General features: G+C 60.9%; 1 protein-coding gene across 20 annotated transcripts in view; it reads left to right on the top strand.

Annotated features, from left to right (window-relative positions):
- NCOR2 (nuclear receptor corepressor 2) overlaps positions 1-25,835 on the top strand; it is a 183,099-nt gene that overhangs the window by 8,558 nt on the left and 148,706 nt on the right. The window contains exon 1 of one of the 20 annotated variants that reach the window (XM_030336904.1): positions 6,741-6,968. The exons of the other annotated variants lie outside the window; for them this stretch is intronic. The gene's annotated coding sequence lies outside the window, so the exon portion shown is untranslated. Of the gene's footprint in view, positions 1-6,740; positions 6,969-25,835 lie in introns of those variants that run through there. 20 annotated transcript variants of the gene reach the window in all.

The raw sequence follows: 25,835 nt of genomic DNA, 5'->3' as shown, positions 1-25,835 counted from the left end.
TCATGGCGGCGGGCAGCTGGCAGAACTGGGATTCGAACCCGGGCAGAACTCCACGCACCTGCTGTCAACGTGGGGCTTGTGCAGGCGTCACCTGCAACCACCCCTGAGCCCGCAGTGGGGCTGGACCTCTTGGCAAGGCTGGGCCGGCCACGGGCCAGGCTCCACCAGCCACGTAGGGCTCTCAGGCATGCGGCAGCTGCTCTGGGCCGGGCGGGACTGGTCGGGACACGAGGGGTCTGCTTTATGCCTCCCTGCAGCCAGCCTGGTGTCCCCACGGCCTCCTGGGGCAGGGTGGGGACATACGTATCAGCAAACGTCACTCCGGGCCCCTGCCTTGTGGGATCCCGTGGGCTGAGGGGAGACGGGCGGTGCGCAAAGCAAACACGGTGTTGCAAGGCGGGGGTATGCTGACTGTGGAATAATGCAGGGCTGGGGAGGGTGGGACAGCTCTGGTTTTTGGGGGGGGGGGCTCACTTTAGGTAAAGGAATCCAGGGTGGTCTTTAAGGAGGTGGCATTGGAGCTGAAACCTAGACAACGAGAAGGAACCAGACGTGTGAAAAGAAGAGGGATGGGTGTTCTAGGTAGGGGCAATGTAGCTGGGAATGTCTGGGTGGCTTGTGCAAAGGCCCTGAGGCCGTGATGTTTCAAGAAGGCTGAGGAGGCCTGCACGGCTGGAACAGAGCCAGGGGCACCAGAACAGTTCTCTGGATCTGAGGCTGTTCTACAGACCGTGGGGGTGGGGTGCTTTTCACGTTTAAGGCAGAAATCAAGTTTAATGGCTTTTGTGTCTCCCTTTTTGTTCTTTTGCTCATCGATTAATTTATATTTACTGGGCACATGGAATGTTCTGGACGTTTGTAGGCCACTGGGATCAAAACGATGGGAAGGTCAGGCATCGCCCATGCCTTTGAGGAGTTTAGTGTCCAGAGGGAGGGTGTCAGTTAAACAGGTGGCACCGAGGGTAGTAAGGGTCAGGTGGAGGTCAGGTTGTCCCTGGGGTTTAAGGAGGTCTGAACGTGTCTGTGATCAGGACAGGCCTTCTTGGACAAGGGTCAATGGAGAGGAGACCTGAAGGTAATTCATTAGGCCTCCTGAGTCGTGGTGGGGCCACACTCTGGCTGGTTTGGGCCACAGGGAGAGTTGATGGGTACTCATCACGGCAAAGTTCAGGGTAGGACAAGTTCAGGCATGGCTGGATCCAGCACCTCAAACCATGCTTGGGGAGTGGACTCTGTCTCCGTTTCTGCTTCCTTCTGCGTGGGCCTTGTTTACAGGCAGGTTTATGCCACCAGCACAGCCGGCCAAGGGGAAGGAGTCACCCGAAGCCCCCGGAGCGTCCCTCCTCTCTCTTGCTCATTATCCTTGCCACGTGAGACCTTGGACACCCGTTCAGTTATTTTCAACAGCATCGGGGAGGTGGTCGAGGTGGGGGCGAGGGGCGCCCCAAACTCAGATAGGGTCAAAGAAGGGCAAGAGGCAACAGGGAGGGGTGGGGATTGTGGCTAACGGGCACGCGGACATTCAGAGAAGCTAGAAATCTGGATTTTATAAGCAGTGTCCTAATTTTTTAAAAAACATCGTGTGTGCCAGAAAGAGCTTCCCTGTTGGCCACAGCTGGCTGTCGTCATTTCGTGGCCTCTGTTCTCAGCGATGACTTTTATCTCAAAGTATTTTGCCCTCTGTGATCTGGGCGGAATATCCCGTGGAATGTAACAGAAGGTCCCGGGGCTTGGGAAGTCACGTTTAACGCCTCTGGAGATCCCATTTCCAACAGTCGGGGCCCAAGGCCACGGCAGTCTCCCCTGGAGCCCTCCGGTGGAGTTGCCATGTTCGGAGAGACGGAAATCCTAGCGGTTAGTGACCTAGACTCGGGCACTGCATTCCCCGTGTTGTAGGCTTTGCCGCTTGTAGCTTTGCGCCCTGGGGCAGGTCACTTCCCCCCTGTCCCTGGGTTTCCCCGGCCGTAACGGGTCAGTGGTTTGCCCTAGGATTGCTGTGAGACGTAAAGGAGCACCCTGAAGCCTGTTCGCCCAACGCCCGGCGTGCCGGGAGCGTGTGTCCTCCTGGGCTGGTATTATCTGTCCTTCCCAGTTTGGGTCCTGCGATCCAGCTGGCGGTGGCCGGGGGCATTCCTGGACACCTCCTCCTTCCTCTGCCGCCCGGGGCGTGGGCTCCCGGGGCCCCAGCGCAGGTGGCCATCTGCCTCCTGCCTCCTGCCCCTGCCCCAGCCGTCCCTGCCAGTTGCCCTGTGCCCTCTGCTGCAGGATGGCACTACGTTCGGACGTGAGTCTTGAGTGAGCACTTAGCCCTGCCCACCGCCAGCTCCCAGCTGCTGCGGGTAGACGGGTGGCCGCACACAGGAAAATCAGATCAAATCGGGAGAAGAGCCGTAGAGGAGAGTTTGGTGCTTGTAGCCGACGTAGCTTCTGCGCTTGGCTGAAGGGATGGGCGAAGGAGGGTCCGGGCCTGTTGTGGCCCGTCAAGGAGGTCCCTTTCCTGCCAGCCTCCTGTGAGTGACTGATAGGTACCTGTCTCAGGGAAGGGGGGTCACGGTTGCTCGCGGTCTGTTTTTAGGCCGGGAGAGGGCTGGCCGCGGGGTCCCCGTGGGGACGGTTTCCTCGAGATGCCCACGTGCCTGTCCCCACGGCTTCCAGCCTGATTGTCTGGACTGAGCGCAGAAAGGGGAGCGGAGGCCCAGCATCGTACTAAGCACTTGATGCGGCCGAATTGAGTCTTGATGATGTAGGGGGTTGAGTTGTGTCCATTTGGAACCCGTGACCGTGACCTCGTTTGGCCGGAGGGTCTTGGCAGATGCAATCGAGTTAAGCATCTTGGGGCGCCTGGGTGGTTCGGTCGGTGAAGCATCCGACTCTTGATATCGGCTCAGGTCGTGATCTCATGGTTTGTGGGATTGAGCCCTGCGATGGGCTCCGTGCCGATGGGGCGGAGCCTGCTTGGGATTCTTGCTCCCCCTCTCTCTGTGCGCCCCCACCCCCATCAAAGTAAATAAATTGTAAAAAAAAAATTAAAAGAAAAATTAAGCATCTGTAGATGAGATCGTCCTAGATTAGGATGATGACCAAAGTTCCGGGTTTAAGAGAAGACGCACAGAGAAGAAGGCTGTGTGTAGATGAGCAGAGAACACAGGCCGGGGACCGCCTGGGGCCACCGGAAGCCGGACGAGGCAAGGTAGCATCCTCCCTGGAGCCTTCAGCGGGGACGAATCGCTGCTGACACCTTGATCTCTGGCTGCCAGGCTCCAGAGCCGAGAGAGAAGAAATTGCTTTTGCTTTGAGAGTCCTCTCCCTGGTTTGGAGTAATTTGGTTCGGCGGCCCTGGGAAAGTGATGCGGTTTTGCGAATTTTATTTTCATCCCTCCTAACATTTAAAGACCTGTTTGTGGCCTTCAAGGCCTTGCACAGTCTGTCCCCTTTGACACAGCTGACCGCCACGCTGGCCTCCTGGCCCCAGGGCCTTTGCCCTGGCTGTTTCCTCTGCCTGGCACTCTGTTTCCTGAGACGCTTCCACATCCGGCTTTCTTCTCCAGCCAGGCCACTGTCGAAGTGCCACCACATCAGACACCAGCCCGTCCACAGCAGCTGCCGTTAACTTGAATCGCATCGTGTCTTTATCTGCCGTTGACTCCTGGCCTCTTCCCGCGTCAGCCCCACGAGGGCGGGGATCCTTGTCTTCATCCCTGCTGTGTCCCCAGTGACCACTGCAGACAGTAGGGGCTTAATAAATGTTTGTTGGATGGGGGACGGCCCCAGGCGTGGGGTCAGGGACTCTTGACGCTCAAAGTTAGTAAACTGGGCCGGAATGGCGGTCGTTCAGCCAAGCCATCTTTTTTGATTTAGTTTGAACTGAGGCAACATTCACATCCTGTGAAATTAACCGCTTTAAAGTGCACAGTTCGTTAGTTTTTCATTCACAAGCAGTGCCTTACAACCCACACCTCCGTCTAGTTCTAAAATATTTTCATCTCCCCAAAGGAGACCCAGAACCCATTAGCAGTCACCCCCTCTGTCCCCTCCCCGCAGCCCTTGGCGACCACCTGCTCTCCGTCTCTGCGGATCTGTCTGTTCTGGAAATTTCCTGTCAATGGAATCCCACAATGTGTGACCTTTTGCGCCTGGCTTCGCGCACTCAGCGTCATGTTTTCGAGGCTCATCGGTGCCGGAGCAGGGTGTCGGTGCCTCGTTCCTTTTTTATGGCCGCATCGTATCGCGCTGTGTGGATGATCGTTGACGAAACCGTCTTGTAAGTGGCTGCTCAGATGAGGGACCGAGGCCGCCCGGGGAGGCGTAGTCACTTACCGCCTGGGTCTTGGGGCGCTGGGGTGTGGGATAGCAGAGGGAGGTGGAAACAGGCTCCCGTTGCTAGCTCATGCTCTTTCTTTCTCTTTCCCCAACCCTGCCCCGATGGGGAGGGAGGGGGTGGGGGTCCCTTTCGCTGGGGCTGGACCCCGTGGTTCTCTGAGCCCCCCGAAGGGTGTGGTTTCTCTTGACCCTGAGAGAGGCAGCAGGTAGAGTGCCCCCTTTTCACAGCTGAGCACACTGATGCCTGCAGAAGCAGGGGCCTTGCCTCAGGCTGAGGGCCCCTCCTGCCTGCACTCGGGGACCCCTCTGGCTCTCGACCCATGCCTCCGTGGTCTCCACCAAAGCGTGACCCCGTAAAGCCTTCATTGATCTTTCCCAATGTACAGACTTTGCCCGGCAGACGAGTTCCCGGAGATGGTCTCGGCCGGAGGCTTGGAGGGCGAGGCGTTCCTTTGCGGGGTCGTCGACCTCATGCTGCCCTATTCTGAACTCCTAGAAGGAGCCGCATGTCCCCTTTGCTGGTTTTTGATGATTTTCCGCGTTCGTGAAGTCACTCAACAAAGCATCCGCGGCCCAGCTTCTTGGGGGTGGGGGAGTGGGGACATCCAAGAAGTGACCGTGGGGGTTGCCTGGGTGGCTCAGTCAGTTAAGCAGCTGACTTCGGCTCAGGTCATGAGGTCGCGGTCCGCGGGTTCGAGCCCCGCGTCGGGCTCTGTGCGGACGGCTCGGAGCCTGGAGCCCGCTTCGGATTCTGTGTCTCCCTCTCTCTCTCTTCCTCCCCTGCTTGTTCTCTGTCTCTCTGTGTCTCTCAAAAATAAATAAACCTTTTTAAAAAAAAAAAAGAAAGAAAAAAAGAAGGGACCGTGGAATGACACAGCCCAGCGTTGAACCGAGCATGAATAGCTCTGGTGGGGGTGTGGATAAGTCCCTCCTGGTTCCAGGCCAGCTTCTGCGAAGGTCTGGACGCAGGTCTGTGTCCAAAACAAACAGAAAAGAACAAAAGGCACCCTGAGTCCTGCCTTTGCCGCTTCAGACTCTACTTCCTGGCCCCGCTTTGTTGGGGCTGGTTTCTCCCGTTCCTGAGTCTTGCGGTCGGACTGTTGGAGTGAGAAGAGTCAGTAGGCAGGCGACGGCACCCGGATCTGGGGGCTAAAAGTGCGGCTTGGGGCCGCCCGCTTTTCTCTGGGGCTCAGTTTCCCCATCTGTAAGGCTCCCCCACCGGGGCTTTCAGGACAGGTCCCAGTAGCTTCGGAAATACTCTTTGGGGTGTTTTCTTGGGAAAGGCGGGAGGGTGAGTTGACAAAAGTCAACAACATATGGCCTCTGTGGGGCCTCCTCCCTGGTCTCCTGGCAGCCGCTCTGGTCCCCAGCCTGGTCCAGTGGCCACGGACCTTCGTCGCCTGCAAATCTGATCTGCCCCAGACCCTCCTCTGGCTCCTTGTACCACGTGGCAGGGTGAATGTGGGCCGGGCTCGGCCGCGTTCCAGCTGTGTGATCTGGGGCAAGCTGCTTAACCTCTCTGGGCTCCTTTCCTCCTCTGTATTTTGGGGTTCAAAAGCACACCTGCCTTTTATCGTGCCCCTGTGGGGACAGACGGGTTCACAGGTGAAGCGCATTTTCACGGCGCTGGGCGCGTGGCATGATGAGTACTAGCATTTTCTTGCTGTGATTACTCACGCGGCCGGTTGCAGCCAAGGGTCAGAGCCCTGGCTGACCACCAGAGCATCCGCTTTGGCGTGTGCGTGTGTGTGCATGCGTGTGCGTGCGGTGGGCTGTCTTTTCTCACCCTCCAGGGTGGTCACCGAGATGCCCCTCGTTGGGGATACCAACGCGAGGGGGTCATGTTTGCTTTTCCTGAGATTACACGCGGGGCAGAGCCTGCCTCGCGGCCACCGTGTCACCCCCGGGGGCCCGGGGAGGAGGCGGCGGCGGTCGGGCTGGGAGGAAGCGGGTTAAAGTAGGAGAATTCGGGCCTGGAGCTCGCTTTCGCCGCCGAGGAGGGAATAGTGAAGAGGTTTTTCTACCGAGCTATAAAAAGGCCTCCCGGCGTTTCAGCTCCTGAGTGTCGGCTGGAAGCCCGCCAGGGTTACCATGGCGATGAGGAATTATTACTTACTGCCAAGGCTGGGAGAAAAAGCTCGTACTTTTGGCTTGCAAACAAGAGGAGTGGACCTTATGTAATTCTCTGTGTTTATAGGCCCGGAGCGGCGGGAGGCGAGGAGGGACGGCGGAGGCCCCGACACCGAGTTTTGGCCCCGGCCCGGGGGTCGGGCGGTGGGGCCTCTGGTGGGCCTGGGGGGGGGGGTGGCGGCGGGCCAGGGGGGGCCGGGGTGGGGGGCCGGGCCTGGCCTTGGGGCCTCCCCAGCCCCGGGGAGGGGGGGCGCCCGTAGTCTCGCGGGAAGGCGGCGGCCGCTCCCCGTGTCAGTCCTGGAGGCAGGATGGCTTTGATGTTGGACGCGGAGTATCTTCTGGAAGCCAGCAGAACAGTCTGTGTGTGTGGACTCCACTGACCCACTTGCTGGCACATTTTACTTCTTTCTTTCCCTTTTTCTTTTCTTTTCCTTTTTTTTTTTTTTTTTTTTCCGTGGGAGAGTTACTTCAAGTTGTGTTTGGAGCTGACGTGAGTGAAAGGCTGGTCATGTGCTCGGGTAAGAGAAGTTTCTGGGCTTGGCGGTGGGTGGGCAGGGAGACGCGGTGCGGCCGGGTCACGGCGGAGGAAGGGGGGGCGGGCGAAGAGCGGGAGCCGTCGTCTGGGGGGCCGTGGGGCTCGCCGGATGGAACTCGGTCGCGCCCCGGCCGTGGTGGCCCGGGGGTGGCGCTCCGGAGGACGAAGTGCCGGCGGTCACAGTGGTCGGGAGTCGCTCTGGGCCAAGAGGCGGGCGGTGGGACGGGAAGGGCTTCTGGCCGCTGTGTGTCCGAGGGGGTGGACGCCCGCGTGTGTGTGTGTGTGTGTGTGTGTGTGCGCGTGTGCGTGTGGTGGGGCCCCGGCCGCTCTTGCGGAGCAGGGGTGCACGCGTCCTTGGGGGAGAGCGGCAGAGCCTGGGGCTCGGTTGCTCCCGGTGGTGTGGCTGCTGGGGGGGGGGGCTCGGGATCTGGGGGGGGGGGCTCCCCCGCGGGCAGGGGACAGGGGAGGGGAGCCAGGTGCAGGCAGCGCTGCGGCTGTCCCGGCGCCCGGCTCCCACCGCGGTGGCGCTTGGCCGGGTGCCCACGTCTGGTTTGAAATCAGCGCCACCGGCCCAGGCTTGCCCAGGGACCTGGCAGCGAGGAGCCGGCATAAACACTGGAAAGTTGGAAGGGCTTCCTGAGCTCACAAGGAGCCCTCAGTTGCAGGCACAGGGGATGAGGGAGCGATTTGTCCTGAGGTCTGGGTGAGCCAGGGCTGTCGGGAGGCAGTGGCACGTCTCGTCGGGGGCCGGAGCTGAGGCCGGGGTGGGCTGGCTTCCCAGACGGCATCGCTCGTCTTGCCACTGACTCGACGTTGACTCCCGGTTCTGTCCTCTCTTAACGCCGGGTGGCCTTGCCTCACCTGCGCGAGCCTCCGTTTCCTTGTCTGTAAAATGGGGCGGTTGAGGGGGTCGTACGGGCATTGGGCTGAGCTGAGGGAGAGCTGTGGCCTCCTGGTTTCTTCGGGGGGGGGGCGCCAGGCCGCCAGGGTTCACGTCCCTGTTGAACACTTCCTGGCTGTGAGGCTCGGTTTTCTCATGGCAAATGGACGCTGCGTCCGTCTCTACCCCAGAGGTGGTCGTGTGTGGCTTACGGAGGGGGGGCTAATAAGTGGTCCCTGGGCCACACCCCCATGGAAGCTGTGACAGTGTGCAGGTTGTTGAACCCCCATTGTCTTGTCCATAAGGTGTGAGTGCCTTGCGGGGGGGGGGGGTGCCTGGGAAAAAGCCAGGACCGGCCTGCGCAGGGCCCCTGTGGGCTGGAGTCGGGGAGGGGGGCTCCGTTAGCCTAGACCATAAACTTGGATTTAAGTTAGCTCCACCTTGGTCTCCACCGATTTTTCTCTTCTTCCTTGTCGAGAACGTTTCTGTTTTGTAGACTTGGAAACTACGGTCCTCAGCCCTAGGCTCTGCTTGCATTTGGGCCTGGGCTGGGGTCCCCCGGGCTGTCCCAGCGCGTTCTGCCCCGTCCCGCCCCAAGTGTGGGCCGAGCACCCCAACTGCCCCGTGTGGCCTGGGGGTTGGGCGGGCAGGACTGGCTCTCCCGCCGAGGGTGGCAGTCATCCTGTGTGTGTAAGTGACACCGGATGCTGGGCCGGTGGCTGGCTCGGGGCCTCTCCTCCCGGGCCAGCAGGAGCCGGCGGGGAGTTCCCCGGGTGTCCAGGCCAGCTGCCCGCCGTCCGGTTGTCCTCAGGCCTCTCCTGGGGACCTCAGCCAAGGCCCCGGTAGCAGGGGGCCCCACCAGTGCCCCCTTGCTGCCCCCAGGCCCTCTGCACCCACTTGGGTCCGCTGCAGCCGCCCTGCCCTGAGGGTCTCAGACACTTGACCCCCCTCCCACTTGCCCTGAGGTGCAGGTGCATGGAGCTGAACACACACTCACATGCACCCAGATGAGTGTGTGTAGAACCTGTGAGGTCTGAATAGCCCGTTTCCTGGTGATGCTGCTGGTCTCGAACGGCCGTTCTGTCGGGGCGACACCACTGGGGGAGGCTGGCTGAAGGGTGCACGGGGTCGCGCTGCATCGTTTCTTACGGCTGCGCACGAACCTACAGCGATCTAAAGAGATAAACAGCATAGGCCGGGGCCAGGCCGTCCTGGGTTCGAATCCAGCCCTGCCTGTGGGCAGCTCTGTGAATTAGGGCAAGGGGCGTAGCCCCTCCAGGCCTCAGTTTCCTCATAGCGTTTGGTGCTTCGGAGGGCTTGAGTGACGGTGAGGTGAGGTGATGCGCGCCGGGTGCCTAGAAAGGTGCCAGCAGCACGTGCTGTCGCGATGTGATCATCCCTGACGGGTTCACCCCGCGCTAGCTCGTTCCGTGCCCGGATCAGCCGTGGGATGGGAGGCCGCTGTGTGATCCCCACTTCTCAGATGAGGAAACTGAGGCTCAGGCCAGGGGACCCACCCAAGGGCACAGAGTTTGTAAGGGCTGGAGCTGGGACTCACCCCGGCCAGAGCCCGGGTGTGGAGGTTCTTTGACTGAGTGGCCCCAGGGATGTTCCTTGCCCTCTCTGAGCCCTGATCCCCTCCTCCTTCTCTCCTCACCTGCAGGCTGGGCTTGGAGGTTGGGATAGGGGATGGTGGCTGGGCTCATGAACTGTGGAAGCCAGAGAGCCCTGACCTCTGGGTCCTTCTCTCACTTCCTGGGCCCTCCTGGAGCCTGCCCCCTGTCAGCCACCTCTGAGGCCTGTGGGTCACTCCTGTGACAGCCAAACTCACTTCCTCTCTGAGTAACTCTCTCCTCCTTGCTCTGTCCTCCGGCAGCATGGTTTCCTTTCTTGCTGTTCCCTGCGGTAGGTGCTGGTTTCTGTTGGACCCCTTCCCACCTCCCGCAGTGGTGAGAGGGCCTTCGGGGTGTAGCCCGCCCACCCTAGAGGGATGGGGTTATCCCCAGCTGGTGCTTAAGCATGAGAAATGCGTTGCTGTTCAGCCAAAGCTAATCCAAGGCTAGACGGGTCTCCAGAGGTGCCTGAGGGGGGGCTTGGAGGTTTTTTGTCTCCCTCACAGCTGACTGGTGACTTGGGCCTTCGGGCGTCCCGGGAGTGCCAGGGACGGCTTGCTCTTCTGCCTAAGGATTGGGAGGGGTCCCGACCATCCCGGGCTGGGGACCAGGGGGCACCGGCAGGGCCTGAACCGAGAGGGGCATCCACGGTCATGTCAAGCGGTGGAGGCGGTGTCTGGGGCTCGGGGGCACCAGTCATGGCTTCTTAGGGTCTCAGCTTCTGGGCTTTGCTGGGCAGAGCCTGGAGGCCAGGGAGGGGGGCTGAGTAGGGGGCCTTACGGTCTCATGAGCCTCTTGGCTGTTTCTTGGAAGCTCCAATCATGCTCCTGCCCCTGGACCTTTGTATTTCCTGTACCCTCACCCTTCAGAGTGGGGCCCCGACCTCCCCAAAGTCACTGCCATTGCTATGTGCCATCATCACTTGGGATTTGTTGTATATTCATCGCCGTGTCCCCCCCCCCCGCCCCCCACCGACCCCTTCACCCAGGATCTGTTCATCTTGGTCACTACTGTGTCCCCAGCACTGGGCACATCTTAGGTGCTCAGCAGACACTCATGCCTGACTCAGTGTCCCCCACAGGCTGTGGATGTGGGCCCGTCCCCTGGCGGTGAATGAGGCCTTTCTGGGGATGGATATGCTTCAACTGTGTCTCCGGGTACGTCACCCCCCCCCACCCCCAGGAATCTGGCTAGGGAGACTCAGGCCCAGGGGCTGGAATTCACTTGAGTTCACCTCCCTTCGCCCCTGGAGTTCTGTATCTCTGTATCTGGGGGGTTGAGAATGCCTTTTGGGGATTCGTGGAAAACTAGGGGCCTTTGAAAAGCAGTTCTGGTGTTTGTGTTCAAGAGGGCTCCGCAGTAACACATCGGGCACCTCCAGAAGGTCTGGACCTCCTAGGTCAGAGAGGTGGAGGTCGTGAGCCAGGAAAGTGGGGGGCCTGACGGCATTGGGGTGCAGGGGAGGGGTGTTGACGGCATCAGTTTCAAGTCCTGACGGCTGACGGGGCAGGGCGACCATTGAGCACACTTTGTGGAGTTCTTCTAACGATCCTCTGAGGCACAGAGAGGGTAAGCACCTTGCCCAAAGACACACAGCTGCAGACACACAGTATTAACTGGTAAATGGCATTTTGTATGCAGCCGTGGGAAGGGGCCCCCTCCCTCCTCTTCGAGATGTGAGGCCCGGAGATGCCCAAAGTCTTCTGGAAGGCCTGGCGTTGGTTTCTCAGTGTGGCTCACAAGCTAGAAGACTAGAGGAGCCGCCCCCCCCACCCCCCTTCCTCCTAGTTGGGTATTTGCATGACAATGAGCCCTTTGTCCCTGGGTCCAGCCTCCTTCCCAGGCTAATAACATAATTCTCGGCCTATGATGTCATAATGGGCCCTTTCTGCTGGGGCTGGAGGCTGGGTGGGCAGCTGTGTGGGCTGGGCCCCGCCGGTAATAAATAGAGTCGTGATTATGGGGGGGGGGGGGTGGCGGACGCGCTCTCCTTGCAGGACCTTGTGACATCCTTCGGGAGTGGGATTTGTTTCCATTTGACACAGAAGCAAACAGATTGCGTTTGTTCAGCTCCCCGGCTGAACCACTGTGCGCCTCGTCTTGGCCTGTGAAATGGGGGTGAGTCATCCGTGGCTGGCCCTCTCTCGGAGGCGTAGGTGTGAGAGTCCCTCGCTTCCTGTAAACGTGAGGGAGGCCCTTGTGCCCAGCGGCCCCGTGGCAGGACCGCTCAGAGAAAGTGGGCCCGAACCCCGGGCCCGGGGCCCGGCAGGGAGCGAGCTCGCCATCGGTGGGCAACGTCAGGAAAGGCCGGGGCCTGCGCAGTGGGCTGAATGGCAGCCCCCCCTCCCAAAAAAAAAGAGATTCGCACGCGTTCATGCCCGTCTCCTCTAAATGGGACCTGCTTCGGAAAAAGGGTCTTTGCAGACGTGTCTTGAGATGAGGTCATTTGGATTCCCCGAGCGAGCCCTGTGTCAGTGACCAGTGTCCTTGTGAGGGACGGAAGAGAGAGCACAGAGGATGGCTGTGTGAAGACAGGCAGAGACCGCAGTGATGTGGCCAGAAGCTGGAGGAGGCCGGAGGGATCCTCCCCGGGCGCCTTCGGAGGGAGCATGGCCTGCCCACACCTTGATGTTGGACACCGGGCCTCCGGAGCTGGGAGAGAATAAATTTCCGTTGTTGTAAGCCACCTGGATTGTGGTCATTTGTTACAGCAGCCCTAGAAGCTCATAGGGCCAGGGACCCCCACCCTTCCGCGTCCCAGGCCGAGGGGCCAGGACCTAGTGCGGTCTCCTCCCTGTTGGAGGAGTCCGGAACCCGCCTCCCTCGCCCAGAACCCAAATCACAGACCCCGGAAACTGCGTGTTGCCTGCTGCCAGCCGTCCTTCCCGCTCAGGCGTCCCTGCTAAGGAGGACGTGACCCAGGAGGCCGGAGGCTCCCCGGATTCCGTGCTGGGCCCTCCCCCCCCCCCCCCCAAGCCCCGAACACTCATTCCCCACATGCCTGGCCACTCACCCAGCACCTGGGTCGCAGTCATCCCCCTCCCCCGCAAGCTGCCTTATTTGCCGGGTGCCCTTGACAGGGGGAGACCCCGAGGCCCAGACAGGGCACGCTGCGGCCCCTTGGTGGTGACGGCCTCCGGAGTCCCAGCCACGGCTGCTGGATGGGCCGGCATCGCGGCTTCCAGGAGGAAGGGATCAGGGCCCCGGGCCACAGTGAGAGCGGTGGGGGAGCCGGCGGTGTAAACGTGAATCAGTTCTTGGGGCGTGCTGGCCTGCTGTAGGCGACACCCCAGGATCTGACTGTAAGTCGACCCCTCCTCGGCCTCAGTTTCTCCATTTCCAAAGTGGCCTTCGAGCTTCGGCTCAGAGTCTGCAGGGATGCTGTCAGAGGGCTCATGGATTCAGCAAGCACTTACGGGCCTTACCTTTGGGGTTGTGGGGAGGTGGGAAGTAAGCAGCGGGGACCCTGGGAATGAGGATTCCGGGTCCCGATGAGGGACGTAGCAGAGCCAGGGGGCTGGGGTGGGGTTGAAGATGCTGCTCCCTTTTCCTTCCGGGACCCCGGGGTGGTGCTTTGCGGCTGGCCCGGGGGGCCGGCCAGGTTCACGTGGAGATGGCCACGGCCCATCGGTAGCGACTTGTGGTTGCCTCCAGCTGGCAGGACTTGGCCTGGACCCGTGAGCGGTGATGTTGGGTACAAGGCCTGTGAGGCCCCAACCGCAGCCTGATCAGGGAGAGGCAGAGGTGTCCCCCAGCCTGAGCTGGGAGGCTGGGGACACTGGCAGTGGATTCCCAGGACGTAATGGGTAAGAGGTGGGTGCTGGAGAGGGCTAGCCTGGCAGGCAAGTGACTTAAGCTCTCTGTGCCTCAGTCTTGCTTCCAGGGATATGGCGACGGTGAAATAAACTGATGAGAGTGAGCACCGTGTTATGTTAGCAGTTAGCCACGGTGATGAGTGCACGGCGCTCACCTTGGGTCTGTTATCATGACTGCTCAGGACCTGGGATCTGGAGGTGGAGTGGGCTCATCTTTCCATGGTCCTGTTCCTGCCTGTGGGACACCGAAGAGCCCTCTTTGCCCCCAGAGCCTCAGTCTCCCCATCTGCGAAATGGGAGCTGTAACCAACTTGTGGCTACATGGAGGTCGGAGACAAAAGAGGATGGTGGGAGAAGTCAGCGCCCGTGGGGTCAGGGCTGAGGGGTCAGGGTCTCTACCTGCTCCTGGTTTGAGCCTTGGCCATCCTCCAGGCCGGGAAACAGGCTCCAGCAGGGATGGGGCCCAAGGTGTGTCTGTGGGTGCAGTCTGCAAGGCCGCCTGGCTTCGGACAATGCCCCTGTCTGAAAGAGGGGCCACGGCAGCTCTCCACCTCGGGATATTCCTCCAGAAGCCGAGGCCAGAGGCCAGAGGACGTTGTGGGTGGGGGCGTGCCTGCTGCTGGGGAGTGACCCAGATCTGAGTCAGCTAGGAAGGGGCAGCCTCTGTCCGCAAAGTGGCTGCCTGCCGGCTCCCCCGTTAGGGCCACTGATAGCTCAGGCCTGGCCAGGAGACTCTGTTTCTTCAGGGTGAGAGACCGCGTAGGCCTATCCCAGGCTCCTGTCCGGCCCCTTCCTCCTAGGCTGAATTTGTCCGGGGATCCCATCTATTTCCTCTTGCTTCCTTCTGGCCGGCTTGGGAGATCTCCCTACCTGTACAGGTGAGGGGACCAGAGACTGCAGATCTGATTCCAGGGAGATACATGGCTTCGAGCTGGGGTTTTCAGGGGGTCTCTGTCTTAGGTGTGTTGGTTGCAATTGGCAGACTCTCTGTTCCTCCTGCATTTAGCACAAAAGGATATCAGGGTGAGCTTCAGGCATGGTTGGATCCAGGGGCTCAGGTGACAAGGGGCTCCCCGTGTCCGATCCCTGGTAGCCTAAGAATAACGATCACAACTTAGCCCAGTGGAAGGTAAGCCTTGTTGTCCCCACTGTTACAACAGAAATCGTGGGAGTGAACTTTACGGGCTCAGCTTGAGAGTTAAGCCCTTCCCCAAACCAGTGACGGCGGCTGTGGTTCTGGTGGTGGCCCTGGTGGTGCTCCTGAGACTGTGCTCATTGGCCAGACCCGGGAGGCAGAGTCAGCCTCCCTCAGAGCCCAGAATCGAGGGGTCGTAGCCCCAAGGACATAAGGGTACAGTTTGCAAGCAGCGGGTGCTGGGTGGGCGAAGACAACAGCTGCTGGCCACGGCCGGCTCACTCCGTGTGTTGGACACGAGCCAGCTCGGGGTCCCTGCCCAGCCCCCCTTTCACGGCCAGTGTGTGTCCTTTGGGGAGGGGGCGTGTTATTTAAGACTCACTGGGTAAGTGGGCCCAGCCCCTCCCACTCCCTGTTTTAATTAGGGGCCTCTCAGGTCCCCCTCCAAGCCATGTGGGAGGACGTTCCTGCCTGTCACCGGCCTCCCCGCTCCCCAAGCTCCCCTGGGCTTTGCTGGGCCCTCTCTTGTGGTTTCCAGCTGACCACATGTCAGAAGCCACAGGTCACATCCTGGCAGCCCACGGGCTGTATTTGGATGTCAGACTGATTTATTGGGTTGGGTTTATGGTCCATGTTTTTGAAATAAAAACTGTAAATTGAGGGATGTCTCAAAGTCAGACTTTCTTTGCCCGAAAGAATTGGACGCTGTGATCCCCTGGGCCCCGTTCTCCAGGGGCCAGGATGCCCGGCTGGGGTTGAGCTGCGGCCACCCCCTGACACAGGCAGCCCCCACCTGCCCCTCTCCTCCTCCGTGAGACTCCGGCCTGGCGTGGTATCCTCAGCCCTCCTCGCTGTTTCCCCCTCCCTATTTCCGGCCTGGGACCTCTCCCCCCACCGGAGCCTGGTTAATCTTGCTCCCTCCGCGGACTGGTGATCGGATCCCAGAAGCGTGCTCCCGCTCCGGGCCCTGAGGCCTGTGTGCTCGCTCGTCTGCGGGCTCCTGGCTGCAGGGCCCGGAGGGCCTTTTGGGTTCTGGATCCTTGACACTCACTGATCAGAGAAAGCCCTCGGGGAAATCGCAGGGGCTGCTGTGATCCACATTTGAGCCTTGGAGGGAGCTGGTCGAAATGGGCCCTTCCCCCGCGGCCTGGCACCTGGGTGGCATTGGTGGAAGGTGGGGAGGGGGGATGATGCGAGGGGGGAGCTGCTGGGGGGGGGGTGGGCTCCCAGCCCCGGGCGCCGCTGCTGGCGAACTATTCTTAGCAGCGGGAACATTTGTCCTCCTTCACACGTGGTGGAGGACGTCCCCCAGAGATCTGCCCCGAAATACTCAGGGCGACCCCATAAATTCCTCAGAAAGCCGTCCTGGGGGGCCCAGCGTGCGTGGAGGCGGGACGGGAGGAGGCGTTTCCGGCAGCTGCGCGGCTGCGGACACGTTTGCCAGATGTTGCGCAGGGAAGTTTGTGGGAACCCGGAGTCTGCCGCGCGCGCCCCCTCGCCGCGGCCCCCTCCACCCTCCTCCGGGTCCTGGTGAGTGATGGGCGGAGCCGGCAGACGGCCAGCCCCTCCCTGTGTCCCCGTGGCTTTCGGGGGGCCTTTCAACCCTCTCCTGACGCTGCCTGGGTTGGGGGCGCCGTGGGCTACAGACAACGAGGCCTTGACTGTGGTCCCCCTCAGTGCCTGGCCGCGAGGGGCTGCTGCCCTGTGCCGGGACCCCTGGCAGGGCCTTGGGCGGCACCGGCCCTTCCACGGGGCCCCCAGGGCAGCGGAAGCCACCACAGAGGATACCAGCCCAGCTGGTTGCCTTGGCTAGCAACCAGGGAGGCCTCCCTGGAGGAGGTGTGCGCTTTGCTTCTGTTTTGTTTTTGTTATTACTTAATTTTTAAGTTGTGGTAAAATACACATCACAAAAACGTTCAGGTCTCGGGCATTTTTAAAGGGGCCATTACTCCGCATACCCCTTCCTCCAGGCCCTAGCCATCACCCCTCTACTCTCTGTCCCTAGGAGATGACTAGGCCGGGCGCCTCCTGTAAGCGCAATCGTACAGCGTTTTTGCCCTTTTGTGTGTCTGGCTCACTTCATTCAGCAGAATGTCCAGAGCGGTGATCTGTGGTCCATTGACTCCTTGGTTGTTGGTTCGTCGCCGTCCAGGCAGCGATGTGGACGGATCCGGGACCCCGAGCCCCGCAGCTTTTGAGATCCCGGCGCCCTGGATCCGTATGTGGTCGCCCCGCCCCCTGTGTGGACGAGCGCTCACTGCGAGCGGGTACCACGCTGAGCCCCGACACGGCTCGCCGAGTCAGGTCCCTGCTTCCCACTCTGCAGTCCGCTCTGTTCCAAGCCCCCGGGGCAGAGGGTCGAGCGCTTTGCCCAGTCGCACAGCTGGTGCCAGCGTCCCCCCCGCCCCCCTCCCCCCACTGCCCAGACACCAGCTTCTTCTCTGGTTTCCCCCTCTTCCCCCTCTGCAGAAAAAATTGCTGTTTGGAAGGCCAGATGGAAAACACGTCCCTCCCGGGGCGCTCAGAACCTAATGAGGAAGAGCCAGGAAAAATCCAGCGTAATGTTTGTGAAATACCCAAGAGGGAGGGTGCGTCTCGAGGCAAGGGTTCTCGTAGGGGACCCTGTGACCTGGCGTGCGGGAGGGTTTGTCATGACTGTGGCTTCTCTCTCTCTCTCTCTTCCTTTTAAAATTAAGAGGGGGAGGGGGAAGGGAGTCCAGGAGGAAGCGATTTTGAGCAGATCTGGCTATGGCGGGGGAGCAGGGCTGGGCAGCCGAGCTGGCCACAGCCCAGTGGACACGAATGTACCAACTAAATCGGAGACCGAAACGGGCCTCCTCGGTGGCCCTCTTCTGCTCACTTCGGAGGGTGTGTGGGGCTGGACCAGGGTGCCTTCTGGCTGCCTGACCTTGGGTGAGCGAGTTCACCTCTCTGAGCCTCGGTTTCCTGATCTGTTGAGTGGGGCAGTCATGTTCGGTGAGGGAAATCGGGGCCTTCCTCTGTGCGGGTGCCCGAAGAATGCCACCTGTAGAACCACAGACTCTCAGGCGGGTCTGAGGACCCCGGGAGGGCACCAGGCAGCATCTGGGGGTGGTGGAAATTCTAGCCGAGGCTGGGGATGCCTTTTAGGGGAGGTGCGAGCTGGCGCAGGTTGCCTGGGGCGTGTTCGGTACCAGGCTTCTGGTTTTCCCTGGAAGGTTGGCGCGGGCTGTGGCCAGTCCAGGGCTCTCTGTCCTTGGACCTGGTCCCCCGTGTGGACCGGCGGCAGCTTTTGTCCCCACGACCCTCGCTGTTGTTCCCCTGAAGCGTCAGAAGTGGGCTCAGCTCAGGCCACTGCCCATCTCACCGGATGCCTGGACCCCATGCTCAGCCCCCCTCGAGAAGCTCTCTGTCTGCTCTGTGTTTGGGCGCGGGTCCCCCCAGTCCTGTATACCCTCCTAACTAGGGCCTTGCTCTGCCATTTGGTCAGTTCACTTCACCCAGCCTCGATTTGCTCATCTGCAGCGTGGGGATCGTAACAGTACCTGCCCGGTGACTAATATTGCCGTCGTCATTATGGCAAACTCGTGCCCACCCCGTGTTTCTAGTAGCCGAGAGTACTTGAGCCATAGCCCTCGTTTTGGGGACTCTTCTGTGGGTGTTGAGCTGTTGAGAGATCTCTTCTCGATGAATCTTTGCACCTGTCCCTCCCTGTTCTGATTCTGGAGTTGGAGACTGGAGGCGGTTTTCCCCAGGGTCCTCTGTGCCCAGCAGGCTGGTACTTGGGGGGCAGTTGTGCAGGCTTGGGGATTCTGGGGGGGTGGTGCTCGTGTGTGTCTCCCACAGTGGCTGGCGGGGAGCCTGATGTAGGCGTATTTGTGGAATAAAGGCACGCTGGGCTCTGTGGACAGTGGCACAGTTAAATTGATGTAGTTAAGTTGATGTCCATCTGGGGCGCCTGGGTGGCCCCGTCAGTTAAGCGTCCGACTTGGGCTCAGGTCATGATCTCGCGGTCCGTGAGTTCGAGCCCCGCGTCGGGTTCTGTGCTGGCAGCTCGGAGGCTGGAGCCTGCTTCGGGTTCTGTGTCTCCCTTGCTCTCTGTCCCTCCCCGACTCACACTCTCTCTCTCAAAAATAAACACTAAAGAAAATAAAATTGATGTCCATCTGTTGATTTGTCTGTCCATCTGTCCGTCCGTCATTCCTCCATCCATGCTCCCCCCTCGCTCTCCCCTTCCTCCCTCCCTCCTTCTTCTACCACCCACCCACTCCTCCTTCCCCCTCCATCCGTCTTCTGTTGAGTACCTGGGGTGAAGAGGTGCTTTCTGTGTTGGGACAGGACTGTCACTGGTTGGCAGGAGTTTTTGTCCAGCTGGTCCACTGCTGTGACCCCCTCCCCGCCCCCCGCCCCCAGTGCCTCATTGGCCAGAATGAGGCAGAGACCCCGTTTGGGATGGGCTTGTCTTGGCTGGTCTCCATTTAGGGGTGGGCGGGTGGCATTTCTGAGGGCGGTGCTCTGAGCTGAGCCGTACGTGACTTTGGGCCACTCAGGGGTGCTGCTCTTTGGGCAGAGCCGTGAGCAGGCCGTGGTTGGGTCCCTGGCTCCTCCTTGGGGCGGAGAGGTCGTGTCAGGGGCAAGGAGGCCAGTTTTACTCCTGCTGGATAGGGACCTGTGTTCTAGGGGACCCTGAATGGTGGCTTTAATCGCGTCAGGATTCCAGGTGGGTTACTCCCCGACGGAGGGCACAGCTGAAGTTTCCTTTAACACAGGGGCACGAGGAGCAGGCTTGGTACAGGAGACCCCGAACATCACCCCTGCCCAGAGGGTGGCGCCTTCCTTTCTCGTTCGGAGTGAGAAGCCTGTGTGACCTCACAGGGGCCTTGCTCACTCCACTCTTGCCATCCCGGCCCCCTGGCCATTCCCTCCCCACCTCAGGGCCTTTGCACTGTCTGTTCCGTCTGCCTGGGGCAGCTTCCCTAGACATCCGCATGCTTCCTTCCTCCCCTCTCTCTGCTTCTCCATGCCCCGCCCCGCCGCCAGCCGTCCCCTGCCTACCCTCCTCATGCTTCTCGTTTTCCCCACACCGCAGACACCTCCCAACATTCCTGTAATTACTCCGGTCTGGCGTGCTAGAATGGCAGCGCTGTGAAGGCAGGGGTCTGGGGTCTTTTACTCGCGGCCGCGTCTCAGAACCTGCCCACGAAGGTTCCTGTAATCGTGGTTGACGGCGGGGAGCTGCCTGGGAGGGGGCAGGGACCCTGGCTTCACCCCCCTGCCCTCGTGGGCCGGGCAGGCTCCTCTGGGCTCACCGGGGCCGCCTCCCACGGGGCTCTCTGTGTCCCAGGGCTCAGCTGAGAGCCGGATCCCCGAGCAAGGAGGCCCAGTGGAAGGTGGAGCTGGTACTTGGCCGGCTGCCCATTTTCCCGGCACGCCAGAAACTAGAAACTCAAGGCGTAAACAGTCCGCTTCGTTCTAGCTGGTGTTTCTGCCACCTCTTAACGTCACATCCCAGAACAGCCTCGGTGCTCACGTCCCCCGTGCTGGCTTCCGGGGCTCCGTGCTCCCGGGGCCAGGCTGTTTCTGCTCGGTACATATCTGTTGGATCCTTCTGTGTGCCAGGCTCCGGATTGTGGCAGTGGGCCGAGCAAACATGCATCGAGCACCTACCGTATCGGGTTAAACGCGCGTCTCCCCCCGTAATTCACGTCCACCTGGAAGCTGGGAACATGATCTTATATGGAAAGCGGGTCTTGGCAGATGTGATTAGTTAAGATGAGGTCACAACTGGATGAGGGTGGGCCCTGAATCCAATGACTGGGGTCCTTCTCGGGGGAGGACCAGCTGAGAGGTGGCCGCAAGCCAAGGGATGCCCGGGGCTACTCGCTGCTGGACGAGTCTGGAAGGATCCCCCCCACCCTGACCCGGAGCCTTGGGGGAGGAGCGCGGCCCTGACCCACACCTTGATTTGGGACTTCCAGCTTCCAGAACGGTGAGAGAATGCATTTCTGTTGTTTTCAGCCCTTCCTTTTTTTTTTTTTTTAACATTTAATTATTTTTGAGAGACCGAGCGTGAGCGGGGGAGGGGCAGAGAGAGAGGGAGACCGAGAATCCGAAGCAGGCTCCAGGCTCCGAGCTGTCCGCACAGAGCCCGACGCGGGGCTCGAACCCACAGACCACGAGATCATGACCTGAGCCGAAGGCGGATGCTCAGCCGACCGAGCCCCCCCAGGCGCCCCTCCACCATCCTGTTTGTGGTGCATTGTTCACCCAGGTTCCGGGAAGCTAGTGCACCTCTGTGTGCCAGGCCCTTGCAGGGGAATCGCCAGTGGATCCAAACATTTGTCCAGTAGCTGCTGAGTGGTCCCACGCCCTTCTAGAGGCTGAAGAGCTGTGGCGAGGAAGGCCACGGCGTTCCCAGTGCCTCACTGTCTCTCCAGCCCGGAAAGGCCGGCGGGGGCGGGGGTACGAGAGGCCAGGTCCCCTGTGTGGGGCCTGTGGCTTCTCCGAGCACCCTGGAGGGTTCTGGAGGGTTCTGGCGAGCGCGCGTGTGTGTGCACGTGCTGGGGGCTTCTCTCGGGCTGACAGCTGAGTTGTCATTCTGAGGCTCCCCCACCTGCCACGGGTTCTGACGTCGGTGCCCACTAGTTACGGGAAAGTCTCAGGCATTGGGTGGCGCAGACAGCTGGCCTTTCATCTTCTCCAGAGCCTGGGCTCATGTTGGAAGGCTCCCAGGCACCTTAACGGGCACGCTGCACGTCCGTCCCCCGCCCGCTCTTGGAGCCGTCCCGGCCCCGACCTGCTGTAATCCGCCCTCCCCGGAGCCGAAGCGGGCCGCACGCGGCACGGAAAATCTATGGAATGTGCCTCAGTGGGGCCTCAGCGTCCTGCCTGGGGCCGGAGAGGAATGTGGGGGCAGGAGGGCTCTGGCCTCACCTGGCGTTACTGGCACCTGCCTGGACAGGTTCCCTTGTTGAGCACCTGCTGTGTGCCAGGCGCACCGGTAGGCTCGTGGGATGCAGCGGGGGCAAGGCAGACAAAACCCACAGCGGTGAGCTTCCTCCTGCGGATTTGGAGGCCTTACCAAAGCCACGCGGTGGACGGAATACGGGCTGTGAGGTCAGGATTGTGGGGAGCTGCCCCGTGGGGCTCGCAGGGCTCTCTGGTGGGCCGCTGCCTCTGGGGCAGGTGCAGTAGGGGGCCACCCCGGGGCCCCTGTGCTGTTTGTGGGTGGTCCCCACCGTGGACCACTCGTGCCGGGCCCCGTGCAGGACTGGAGTTCTTGGCCCTCCTCTGCCTGGCTCGGCGGCCCTAGTGCCCTGGTTTGTGGCTTGGACGTGCGAGGCCCGGGCTGGGGCTTTGGGGCTCGGAAGTATCCCACGCTACCTGGCTCAGCCATTTCTTAGCCCCGCTTGAGGGCCGTCTCGTCTCCTCGGAGCCCTGCCCTTGCTGAGTTTGCCTCATTGAGCGCCTGCTGTTTACCAGGCGTGATGGCATTGCTTCCCAAGCATGCCGTCCTGCTGGTAGGCTGGTGGAGCTGGAATTGTGGACGTGTACCCGAGGAAACTGAGGCTCAGAGGTGTGAGGCTTCCTGCCTGACGAGGGGACAGGGGATCCCCGTCCCCGGGAAGCCACTTGGCCTCTTCCACCCCAGGGTGGAGCTTCTTCCCGACTTCCCTGGGCTGTGCCTGCTTCTCCTTCTCTGGTGCTGCCGCTCTGATCCGGCCAGCGTCGTCTCTTGCTTGGATGCCCGCAGGAGCCCCGAGGTCTCCCGGCTCTCTGTGGCGCCTGCTTATAAAACACACTGACTTCGGCCCAGGTCACGATCTCGCGGTCCGTGAGTTCGAGCCCCGCGTCGGGCTCTGTGCGGGCAGCTCGGAGCCTGGAGCCCGCTTCGGATTCTGCGTCTCCCTCTCTCTCTGCCCCTCCCCCACTCACGCTCTGCCTCTCTCTCAAAAATAAATAAATGTTAAAAAATTAAAAATAAAATAAAATAAAATAAAACACACCGACTCTTCATTTCCCCAACCACCGTCTGTGGCTCCTCAGAGCCCTTAGAACAGAACCCATCCTTGCCGTGGCCCGTGGGCCTTGAGTGACGGTCCCCCCCACCTGCCTCGTGCTCACTCAATCAGTTACTCAAGCACGGGGTGCCTGGTCTCACCTCTGGGCTCCTGTTTAGGTGGCTGCCGCCGCCTGACTCCCCCCCCGCCCCGGCTGTCTTGTGCCCGCTCCGCTCCGGGAACTTCTCCCTTGTCCCCCTTCTCCCCGAGACCCCCTCGCCCTCCCCGAGGCTGGAGTACCCTGAGCGTCCATCTCCGAGGTCACTGTTTGCTTTCTGCTCCCTGCTGCACCCCACTCCCACCCGGTCGGGGCACCGAGACGCTCGGCAGCTGGGCTCCGCCTCATTCGCTCATGTGGGGCTCAGCGCGCAGCGCGGACCCCGAAGTTTCTGTCCATAAATGGATGCGTGCTACCCTCTCTTGACCCCGAAGCCACCAGATCCGCGGTGGTATTGGGGCCGCTGTGCCGAGACTGGCTGCAGCCTCGATCGGTCTTCAGAAGGCCTTCCAGCCCAGACCTGATCCGGGGCACCCTGCTGAGCCCCCCGGGGCAGCGGGGGGGGGGGTCTCCCTCACCCCTCTCCTACCCCCGTCTTTGATGGAGGTGCGTCCTAGTTTTCCTTGTCATTCACATTCAAACCTTGAGGAAGACATTTGTTTTTCCATCGACAGTGTTATGCAAATACTACCTGTGTCTAATTTGAACACATTTCCATCCCCGCGTGGAGAGCCCGGGTGCCCGTTAGCAGTCACTGCCCACGCCCTCGGCCCTGGCGGCCACCAGTCCGTTTCGGGTCTCTATGGGGTTGCCTATTCCGGATACTTCCTGTAAGGGGACTCCCACACCAGCCGGCCTTTTGTGACCGCCTCCTTTCACGCGGCGTGATGTTTTCACACCCGCGGTGTGGCTGTGTCAGTAGTTCATTTCTTTTTGTGACTCAGTCGCGTTCCACCGTGTGGATGGACCACAGTTTGTTTATCCGTTCGTCTGTTGATGGACTCTTGGGCAGTGTCCACCCCTTGGCTCTTGTGAATAGTGCAGCTCTGAACGTTCGTATACATGTATTTGTTCGAGTCCCCGTTTTCAGTTCTTTTGGGAATGTGCCCGGGACTGGAATTGCTGGGTCATTGGGTAATTCTGTGTTTAACTTTTGGAGGAACCACCAAAATGTTTTCCTAAAAAAAAAAAAAAAAAAAAAAAAAAAAAATTTTTTTTTTTTTTTTAGCTGGCAAGAAATGTGACTGAGGTTGGGAGGGGTGGAAATTGGGTTTATTAAACAAGCTCGTGGTGAATGGAGGGGGCACCCAGAGTCCCTTGGCTTTGGGGACAACCTAGACGTGAGGACACGGGGCCAGGGAGTGCCAGGGTGACCTGTTGATGGCTGAGGCCCCTCGAGCTTGGCAGCCGACACACCGTGAGTCTTGAGGGAACGGGAACCCGGCCAGACCCTGGCCTTGGTGTGAGGAGGGTGGGGTGCCGCTGAGGGTTCTCCAGGGCTGGTTTGGAAAGGTGTCACCTCCCCGGCTTCTGGAGCCCACGTGCACTGCGCGCGTGAGCATCTGGCAGAGGCCTGCCATCTCCAGTTGGCGTCTTGTTAGGCAAAGGAAGTTAGAAAAGCTGTGGGTAAATCAGACTTCTTTGCCGCCTTATGCAATGCAAAATCAAACAGCCATTTGGAAGCTCCCCCACTGCGCTTGGAGGAGGGGCGACCAGTGGGAGCCTCTCCCTGCCGAGGTGCTGGCCTCAGCTCCTCGGAGAGCCCGGAGAGAAAGCAGAACGGAACTTGCGTGACCAAGATCCACTGGGCTCCGAGATGGATGGGAGCAATGGGAATTCTGGAACGGGGTCCGGAAGTGGCCACACCTGCCCCTCTCCCCAGGCCGGTTTCTTGTCTCTGGGCTATCGGACAGATGTCACGTTGCCCTCGGTGGGAACTGGCAGGGCGCCCCCCCCCCCCCGCTCCCCCCATCAGAGCATCACTGTCAATAGGCTGGAGCCACTGCAGAGACAGTACTAGGGGAAGTGATACTAACAGCGTCTGTTAGCTGAGCAGGATTTGGTCCCGTGTTTATAAAAATTACAGGGCACATCCTGTCTCGGTGGCTGGGAAAAGCCCACGTGGGCAACTTGCTGAGGTGCCCGTAGGTGCATTGATCTGTGACTCCTTCCTTCCCTGGCTGAGTCAGACTTCTGGTGGCAAGCGACAGAAACCCAGGTTGGGCCGGCGAAGGCCAAGCACGCGGCCGTCTCCGCTCTCTAAGCGAGCGAGCAGGCTTCGCCTTCAGGCCTGGCTGTCATCAGGACCCCGCCGCGCTCCCTCCGCCCTTCCGCTCTGGCTTCCTGCCGGCCGGCGTCGTTGCTCGGCGGGCATCTGCCGTGAGGTGGCCCCCAGAACCGCAGGCTTTCGAGCTCCTGGTTCCGGGCCAAGCTGGTTCCTCCAGCCAGAGTCTCAAGACTGCCTCTCATTGGCCTAGTTTGGGCCGCGGGCGCATCCCTCGACCAATCCCTGGCCCGGGGGATGCAGGACTTGGATTGGCCAGGCCCGGGTCACGTGACTACTTCCCGAGCGCCGGTGGGAGGCCGGAGGATGGTTCCAGAAAGGAAGGTCACATCTACCTACAGTGGCGGGAAAGATGGGGGTTGGGAGGGGGACGCCACCAGAGCCTCAGATGGGGGTCTCGTTCCTCCTCTGACCACTGCGACCTCAGCCCTCCGTCCCAGTTCGAGACGGCCACGGGGCCCATCGCCAGGGGAGGGGCCCGGCGTCTTCCCGTGGGGAAGGACAGTTGTGAACCCGGGGCAGGGCGAGGAGGGGCGTCGTGAGATGCAGCCCCAGCCTTGCCCGGCGCACTGGGGCGTCCAGGTGCCAGGCCCCTGCGCCATCTTGGATTTTTCTAGCGGGGGGCGGGGCTGCACGTGCGGGGCCGGGGGAGGGGGGAGGGAGGAGGGGCCGTGGCCGTGCCCGGCTCTCACCGTGGGCGAGGGCAGGCGGCCCAGGGGTGGGGGGGATGGAGGCCCCCCCCAGAGATTTCTGGGCAAAGGCAGCTTCTGACTAAGGGCCTCCTGGCGCCCTTGAGTCCTTTCTTCCTCCCGAGACTCAGTTTCCCCAGCTCTAAAAGCATGGGACTGCTTCTTGAGATTTTTTTCCAGCCTGGACATGGGTGTTTTCTGTCCCATGGAAGGTACAGTTTATGCATTCCCCCTGCCGCGGCTCTTGTCTGGGTCCTTAGCTGTTTCCCCAACGCGGCCCCCGGCTGCCCAGTCCCCCCACTCCCAGCTCTGCTCCTGCACGGGGTCATGCGGAGGCCCAGGCAGGCCCGGCCTTGCCCGGGGTCACGCTGTGACCCGTGTCCTGCCCGAGCTGACC

This window comes from Lynx canadensis, chromosome D3 (assembly GCF_007474595.2).
Source record: "Lynx canadensis isolate LIC74 chromosome D3, mLynCan4.pri.v2, whole genome shotgun sequence".
NCBI lineage: Eukaryota > Metazoa > Chordata > Mammalia > Carnivora > Felidae > Lynx > Lynx canadensis.
The sequence above is the reverse complement of the archived record's forward strand: the minus strand, read 5'-3'. Positions and strand labels throughout refer to the sequence as shown.